Source organism: Muscardinus avellanarius, assembly GCF_963383645.1.
Source record: "Muscardinus avellanarius genome assembly, chromosome: 2".
NCBI classification, from domain to species: Eukaryota; Metazoa; Chordata; class Mammalia; order Rodentia; family Gliridae; genus Muscardinus; species Muscardinus avellanarius.
The window spans coordinates 49,053,109-49,062,543 of record NC_137787.1 but is presented as its reverse complement, the minus strand read 5'-3'; the positions used below and the strand labels follow the sequence as shown (position 1 = coordinate 49,062,543).

The 9,435-nt window shown below is 36.0% G+C and overlaps 1 pseudogene across 1 annotated transcript in view; it reads left to right on the top strand.

Annotated features, from left to right (window-relative positions):
* The first annotated feature begins 203 nt into the window (after positions 1 to 203).
* LOC308258701 (caspase-3-like) overlaps positions 204 to 9,435 on the top strand; it is an 85,176-nt pseudogene continuing 75,944 nt past the window's right edge. Inside the window, exon 1 of the transcript in view lies at positions 204 to 895. The product of the transcript in view is annotated as a caspase-3-like (transcript). The remainder of the gene's footprint in view (positions 896 to 9,435) is intronic.

Below are 9,435 nucleotides of genomic sequence, written 5' to 3'. Positions count from 1 at the left end.
TACTTCTCAATAGAAAAATATAAATATCCAATAAATCATGCAAAAATGTTCAACCTTATTAGCAATCAAGGAAATGCAAATTAAACTATACTAACTCCACCTAAAATGCAATCATCAAGAATATAAAGTCGGATAGGCATGAAGCATAGCTGTAGTTTCTGCTGTTTGAAGGTTGCAAGCTCTATACAGTGATAAAAGTAGCCATGAAGAACATTGAAAATTCAGTGGATTCAAAATCCACTAAAAATTTTGAACCAAATGTCATACATGGAAGCAAATCAGTGGACTCTAGAATTTCATTGGATAATAGTTATAAAATGGATTATCCTGAAATGGGTTTATGTATCCTCATTAACAATGAGAACTTTCATAAAAGCTCTGGCATGTCATTTTGGACTGGTACAGATGTAGATGCAGCAAACCTCAGAGAAACATTCATGAACTTGAAATACGAAGTCAGAAATAAAAAATGAACTTACAAATGAAGAAACTGTGGTATGGTAGCACAACATTTCAAAAGAAGATCATAGCAAAAGAAACTGCTTTGTTTGTTTAATTCTAAGCCATGGTGAAGAAGGAAGAATTTTTGGAACAAACGGACATGTTGACCTAAAAAAACTAAGAGTTTCTTTAGAGGGGATTATTGTAGAATGCTACCTAGAAAACAAACTTTTTATCATTCAGGCCTGTCGGAGGACAGAACTAGACTGTGGCATTGAGACCAACAGTGGCTCTGATAATGAAATGCCATGGCAACTTCTTGTATGCATATTCCACAGGGCCCAGTTACTATTCTTGGAGAAATGCAAAGGAGGGATCCTGGTTCATCCAGTCACTTAGTGCCATGTTGAAACTATATGTTCACAAGCTTAAATTTATGTACATTCTCATTTGGGTTAACTGGAAAGTGTCAACAGAATTTGAGTCCTCATTCCTTGATGCCCATTTCAAAGAAACAACCTTAATGCATTATGTTTATTCTCACAACTCTATTTTATTATTAAATAAATGATTGTTTGTATGCCAAGTAGGATTACAATATAAGTGATATTTCTATTTTTCTCTCATGCAGATCTAAATTCTATATTCCAGAAGATACTTTCAAATATACCACTTCCTAAACAATAGAACCACAATGAACCTACCTCAAATTCAAAATTAGGTAGTTAAAATTGAAATTATGTAGTACTAAATAAATGTGAATAATGGTACAACCAGTATGAGGACATAACTATAAATTTACATCTTTCATAATTAGCAATATTTAGTGTTGCAATGCTATGAAATTTCAAGTAATTTATGAAAAAGATACACATTGCAGTAATTAATTTTCATAATATATCCCCTATTTGCTTAAGATTGTGCATTCTTGTTTTTGCCAAACTGTAGAAATGATGCTATGAAATAGTATATCTTAGAACTGGATAATCCTAGACGGACATCGTGGTGCACACTTATAATCCCAGTCCTTGTGAGGCCGAGATAGGAGAATCACAGGTTTGTGGCCGGCCTCAGCTACTTAGTGAGGACCTCTCAACTTAGTGAGACTTTGTTTCACCACAAAAAAATTTAAAAATAGGGCTGGAGGTATATCTAGGAGGTAGAATGTTCCTGGGTTCAATCCCCAGTACTGGGGGATAAAAAAAGAATTTGGAGGATCCATGGGCATGTTTAAAGTCCTGAATATTCATTTTAAAATTGATATATGAGCTGGGCATGGTAGCACATGCTTGTAATCCCAGTACTTGGAAGCTGTGACAGGAGGATCACAGGTTCACAGCTAGCCTCTACTACTTAGTGAGGCCCCTAGTGAGACCCTGTTTCAAATTAAAAATAAAAATAGATCTTGGGGTATAGTTTATAGGTAAAATGCCCCTGGGTTTAATCCCCAGTTCTGGAAAAAACTGATAAATGAAAGGGGCTACAACTACATCTTTATATCATTTATCATAAATCATTGTTTTGTGATGTTTGTCCTGAGCATTTCTCTGTTTAAAAAAAAAAAAAAGCATGTTTACTGTTGATAAAGAAGCTAAATATTTTATCTGGGAGAAAATATGAGCAAATAACAACATGAAATATTTATAGTAAAACAGAGACATAACTATAAAATGCTAAGATCTACAAGCATGTTTCTTCTTACTTGTTCTTATGCAAATCAGATGATATTTACAGACCAGCAAAATATCTGAGAGCTATGATGAAAAAAACTCAAACTCTGATTATTAGAATAATTTTAACAAATGCTACAAAACATACTTAAATATCATTTGTATAATAATCATTGGAATGCAAGGAAAGAATGATAAATATTAGAAAAAAATAGATAACTCTTTGTTTTGGGTGACTGGCTAGTCTCACAGATTAGCCATCCATTGTTCTAAAACTTATATCATTTTGTTCTTTTTTATTGCTGAATAAAATCCCATTGTGTGTATATCCCATAACCCATTCATCTGGTATGAACACTGGTTGGTTCTATAATTTAGTTCTTATGATTGTGCTGCAATAAAAATTGATATGCACATACTACTATAATATTCTTTTTTTTTTTTTTTGCGGGTCTGGGGATCGAACTCAGGGGCATTCAACCTCTGAGCTATACCCCCTGCCCTATTTTTTTATTCTTTATTTTGAAACAAGGTCTCACTGAGTTACAGAAGGCCTCACTAAGTAGCTGAGGCTGTCCACGAACTGCGATCCTCCCGTCTCAGCCTCCCAAATGCTGGGATTACAAGCATGCGCCACCATGCCTGGCTCCTACTACTATAATATTCTGATTTTAGAGTCTCTTTGGAAAGATACCCAAGAATGGTATAGCTGAATTAAATGCTGGATCTGTTCCTAGTTTTCTGAGGAATCTCCACACTGATCTCCACAGCAGCTGCAACAATTTTCAAATCCCACCAAGAGTATATAAGAATTTCTATTTCCCCACATCTTTGCCAGTGTTTATTATTTGACTTCTTGATTGCTGTGACAATTGTGGTTAGATGAAATTTTAGTGTAGTCTTGGTTTGCATTTCCCTAGTTACTAATGATGTAGAATATTTTATATAAATTTATTGGTCATTTGTATTTCTTCTTCTGTGAAGTGTCTATTTAGTTCACTTGCCCATTTTTTAATTAGGTTATTGGGATTTTTAGCAGTGTTTTCTCAAGTTCTTTGTATAGCTAGATCTTATTCCTATACTGGAGAAGTAGCTGGCAAGAATCTTTTCCCATTCTGCCAGCTCTCTGCTCAGGTTCTTGGTGGTTTCCTTTCCTGCATAGAAGCTCTTTCATCTCAGTGCTCTTTGGTATGTGTTTATTATCATTTTGAATGCATGTTTATTATTGTTATGTCTTCCTAGATATTGGCGATTTCCTTTTTAAGGTGTTGAGGATCAAACACAGGGCCTTGAATATGCTGGACAATCTCTCACTGAGCTACATCTGACCTCTATATTCATTGTTTCATCATTATAAAATTGTATTCTCCGTTTCTGGTAACATTTTGCATATGTGGATTCTTCGAAACTCTAAACACATTTTGTCATGTCCAGTGGCTACAAGACTTACTATGATTGAAAGACTTTTTTTTATATAAGCTTCCAGGCATTTGTGTAAATGGGTATGGAGAAGAAAGAAACTTAAAAGCCACAAACTCAGTGTTTTTCCAGATATCTAGCCATTTTTCTTCAGTAAATGCTCCTCTGATAGCTGCAAGATTCTGATTACTTTCTAGAGACCTGAAAAAGATGATTTTGACAATTTTTTTTACAGTGTTCTACTTTCTTTTATGGAGGGCTACATTTTCACAGGACATTGTAATTGAATGATGTATAATGTCAGAATCCCTGAACAGATTACCAAAAAAAAAAAATTATGGGGAATAAATTTGGTATCTTTCAAAAAGCAAAATAAACAACAAAATAAACAGTATCATATTCAGGCTGAAGAAGAGATTTCCAATTTGCTCTGCTGTGCTTCTTATGATCGTATTTTTTTTTTCTTTTTAAGCCTTTTCCTTTCATTTGCATGCCATGTTTAACCAAATCAGACCAAAGTGGTTATACAAGCTACCTCCAACCTAGCAGCAATCATATCCATGTTCAACCTGAAACATATAATTAAGTTTCACCCCATAAAACTGTCTAATAATTATTTAAAATATAAGAGGACTCTACTATGGAAAATATGTTTAAATGATTTTATTCTGAAAAGAATTACTGGCAATTTAACTCATCTCTGCTTTGTTATTTTATGCTTGGAAGCACTGACCTTTCAAAACTCTCATTTTCTCCTCAATTTCCACTTTAGTGTATGTAACCTACACCTACTCTCTAATGTACCTAGATCTGGCTATTGATTCATCTCTTTTCTCAATTCTCTGCTTTTTTATATATTGGGCATTGAATCCAGGGGTATTCTATCTCTGAAATACACCTCCAGTCCTATTTTATTTTGAAATAGAAGATGACCAAGTTCCTGAGGGTCTCTCTAAATTGCCACGGCTGGTCTTGAACCTACAATTCTCCTGTCTTAGCCATCCAAGTACTGAGATTACATGTATATAGCACCATGTGTGGCTAATCATCTGCATTTTATCAATCACTAAATTTTGCCCATTTATGCCTTGTATTTTTCCACAACTTCTCTTTCTTTTTTATTCCCTCATTTCTCATTGGCAAAAATATATACATATACATATACATACATACACACACACATATATATATATATACATATAACTTCATATATATATATACACAAATATATAGATAACTTGTGTGTGTGTGTGTATATATATATATATATATATATATATATATATATATATGTATGTATCTTTGCTGTTCCAAGAGGCTGTGTGAATTACTGAAGGGCTTCAAGACAGTGGTGTGGGAATTTTTAAAGGGAAGAATTACTCCAATTGTATCTTGTGGAAAAACCAAGCCACCAATTCTGACACTTCCAGTGAGGTGCTAAATTCCTGATGAGTATGTTGACTCTTCTAAAGGCTCCCTCTGCACTGTCCTTCATCCCTAGGGTCAGCAAGATATGCACTTTGAGATTCTTTTGCCATAAACATGTGAGTGGCAACACAGTCATTGTTATTCCTGCCTTCATTGTGACCCCCTTAATAGCATCTCAGTGTAGTTTAGGACTGTGGCTCAGTGATGGAGACTCACGCACAGGAAACCTATGACCACAACAGCATCAATAAGCTTTTAAGAATAATGCACTCTTCACAGATCAAGAGAATAATTAGCTGAAATTATAGGCTGTAAGAATTTTTTTTTTCAGAGCTGGAACTATTCATTGATAAATTATGTGTGAAATGAGAGTTGAAAATAAGATAAATAATAAAGATAAAAGTTATTCTTGAATTTAGCACTGAAAATATGGCCCCAAATTATATATTAGCTCAAGAATTAACATAATCCTTAAACTTCTGAGAGGTAGATCATAAATTATTTTGATGTGTTTACTTGGTAGAAAGATAAAATAGGACTGTAGAAATTAAGTAACTATTTTTTAGTTTTTCTATTAAAGATATAAAGCTTTGCCCCCAGAATTGTGTACATATGCCTTTACCACTTTAGTGAACTCTCCAGGTTACTTTACTTGTTTTTATTGGTGTTAAGAACTGCAGTTACTTTATTTCACCAACATTGTCTGTAACGATATTTGGTTTACATACTTTAAATTACAAAACTACAGCTCAATTTGTGGCAATTGTTTTCCTAATTCAGCATCTCTATTCCACTGTTATTTTTTTTTCAGAAGTTGATACTTTCCTTCTCTCATAAAAAGCTACTTTTATTTGAGCCTCCTTCTGCTTCTAGAGCAATTTATTTTATGCTCATAAACTCTCCCAGTATGTTTCCTAATAAACATTCATTTTTCATAAACCCTGCAATCTGTTGCTTTGATTTTTAAATATCTGCTTAGAAATATTATAATGAAAATTGATAACCTTTATTCACAAAAACTGAAAAATAACCAGCTAAGAGACTTTCTTTGTGTAAATTCAAAGTATGAAGTTTCTTTTTCTCATTTAAAAAGTGGTATATGAGCCGGGCGTGGTGGCGCACGCTTGTAATCCCCGCGCTTGGGAGGCAGAGACAGGAGGATCGTGCTGGTTCGGAGCCAGCCTCGCTGGCTTAAGAGACCCTGTTTCCAAATAAACAAATATAAAAAATAGGTCTGGGAGTGTAGCCCAGAGGTAAAAGGGCTTCCAGGAACCCCATTACCACCAAAAAAAAAAAAAAAAGAGTGGCATATGATAAAGTCATTTTATAAATTTTTTGTTTTGTTTTGTTGTTTTGTTTTTGTGGTGTGTGTGGTACTAGGGATAGAACCCAGGGGCATTCTATCTCCAAGTTATACCCCAGCCCTATTTTATTCTTTTATTTTGAAATAGGATCTCACTAAGTTGCAGATGGCTTTGCTAAGTAGCTGCGACTGGCCACACACCCGAGATCCTCCTGTAACAGCCTCACAATTATTGGAATTACAAGTGAGTACCATCACACCTGTCTTAAAATCATGGTTTTACAGAAAATGTCATTTCCAATTTTCAGGTAACAATGGAAGCCTTTGAGATATTAGAGACAGTAACATGTCTTGCTAGTACTCCTTTTAGATACAACAAGGTAGGAACTATAGAACACCTCCACATGGAACACAATAAGCTTCTTTCTGCATTTTTAATGACACCAACTCATTCTGATGCTATAAATGTTAGTTAATTAGTGAATAAAGGGTGTGTATATGTATGTGTTTGTGTGTACACAAATCTTCAAGAGAATGTCTCTAGATTAGCCCTTCTCTGTTTTCAGCAACTGAGGCCCTCACAGCAAAGCCTGGATAACCAGAAAGAGGAAGGAGCCTTCTCTGAGGAATCAGGAAATGAGTGGAAAGAACTGCTTTTCTATGGAAATGGCCATAAAACTTAAAAACAAGACATGTAAACATAAACCTCACATTCTGGGTTCTCTGAAAATAGCAAATTTCTGTTTGTAGTACCAAACTACTGACTTTTATTGAGGTATTTTTCCCCTAGTGATTCAGCTAATAACAACTTTTCATTCTGTATATTTTTTTTTTAGAGCTGGGGGGCATAATAGTCCGTTTTCACTTAGTCTTCAATAAAATGTTTAAAGATAAAATAACATGTAGAAAACATATCTTCATTTCAAAAGAAAACCAAAAGTAAATACAAGGAGTTTAATATGACAGTCCTAAGCAAGCCATCCAGAGTCAGTAGGAACAAGTCAGAATCCAAATCCAGGTCTTTTCCGACCTGTTTTATTCTCTAATAATAGGAAAACTCAGTTAATTTTTCCCTTGACTGAATTCCTGTCCTTGGGAAGGACTCATTCCTAGCCTGCTACTTAAACTTTAAGATGGATCCTCAGTATGCTAACCAAGAGATAAGGACTGACCTTGGGTTGGCCTCAGTTATCTCTCTCTTCCTCACCCATCCTTTTAAAAAAAATCACCCATTATTGCTTCATTACACAGTTGGTCAGACTCTCTGTTGTCTCTGTAACCTCATTTTAAAGCTTACCTTTAAGCTTTAAAGCTTAACCACATGACCAGGCTGCCCTATAACACCTGTTTGCTGTCTCTTGGATCTCAGGGCCTTTGCACTGACTGTCTTCTCGGTAGGTGAGACGTTCCTCCTCCAAGACACTCTCTTTGCTCACTCCCTCAGCACCGCCAAGCTTCTGCACAAATATCACCTTACCTGGGAGAACTTTTCCAACTGTGCTGTGTGGAGTAGATCTACCCAAACACCAAGAATCTCTGTGTCTCTTCTGTGTTTTACTGCTTCTCCACAGTTCTCAGCATCATTGGACATGCTAAATATTTTCCATGTTTATTTTTAATCATACTACACACTAGGAACATAATTTCCATGAGGATATATATATATATATATATATATATATATATACTTTTTTTTTTTTTTTAGTACTAAGGATGGAACGCAGGGTCCATTCTACCTCCAAGCTCCACCCACAGCCCTATTTTTTATTCTTTATTTTGAAACAGGGTTTCACTGAGTTGCCCTCACTAAGTAGCTAAGCCTGTCCGAAAACCGCGATCCTCCTGTCTCAGCCTCCCAAATAATGGGATTACAAGTATGCACCACCACACCTAATATGAGGATAAATGTTCGTTTGCTTTGTGCGCTGCTTTATGCCCAGGACTTAAAAGACTGCCAGGCATGTAGTACATTTTCAATAAATATTTGTTGACAGAATTAATGATCACTTAATGCTTCTCCCCAGGCACACATTCTTCTCGCTTCTTTCACTGCTCAATTTATATCACCACTGCCTTTTGTATAAAACTATTATGCCCCCCAGCTCTAAAAAAATATACAAAATAAAAACTTGATATTAGCTAAATCAGTAGAGAAAAAAAAACCTCAATAAAAGTCAGTGAAGCAATGGGTCTTTGTTGGCTGGGTACATATCACAGGGAAAGAACCCTACACCCTAAATGTAGTAATAGGCCCCACTCTATCTAGGCAGCGTGACACATACCTGCAATCCTAGTACTTAGGAGACGGAGACAGGAGAATGACAGGTTTGAGGCCAGTGAGCAGTGTCTTAATAAGACCCTATTTTAAAATAAAAAATAAAACAGGACAGCTCAGAGGTAAAATGCTCCTACGTCCACTCCCCAGCACCACACAGGCACACGTGTGCATGCCCGCGCGCACTCACACACACACACGCACACACACACTTTCTTCCTCTCTACCTTGCACTCAACAGTAACATTTTATTTCCTTTGTTTGTAAGTGCAGTCTCCCTGTGAATTTCTTGAGCTCAGAGAGTATGCCACAGTTTTGTTTCCCTCAGGATAGACACTGGGACATAGGAGCTGCTAGGAAATGTTTACTTAGTTGACTTAAATCAGATTTACACTGAAAGGAGGGCAAGAACTCCAAGAAGCTAGTGACCTCCTGGTATCTCCGGAGTCTCAATGCTCCAAGCACTGTTTACAGAGAGCAGGGGGCCAGGGAATGTGGGATGAATGAATAAAATGGTTAATAAGGACAGAGTTGGAAAAAAGGTCCAAGTCCAGACTAAAGGAAAAACTGAGTTGTTCATACTAAAGTGAGAAAAAAATTTAAACCTACAACCAACAGGCAAAAATGCTTCTTCAGAAAGAAATTAGGGCATAGGCACCTTATTACCTCTTTGTCTGGAGTCATTCCATGGATCCAGCAGCCGATTGCTGGTCATTAAGGCTCTCCCAGGGGGCACTTACCTACCATGCCTCTCTGTCCAAACTGCTTCCTTCTGCCTTCTTTCATAAGGAAAATACATCACCAGCCAAAATCATATCTCAACCCTTATTTTAATTAACTTACATCTTTTAACACTCTCAGTAGGGCTTTTTTTACAACTAGGTTCATAGGGCCAGTTT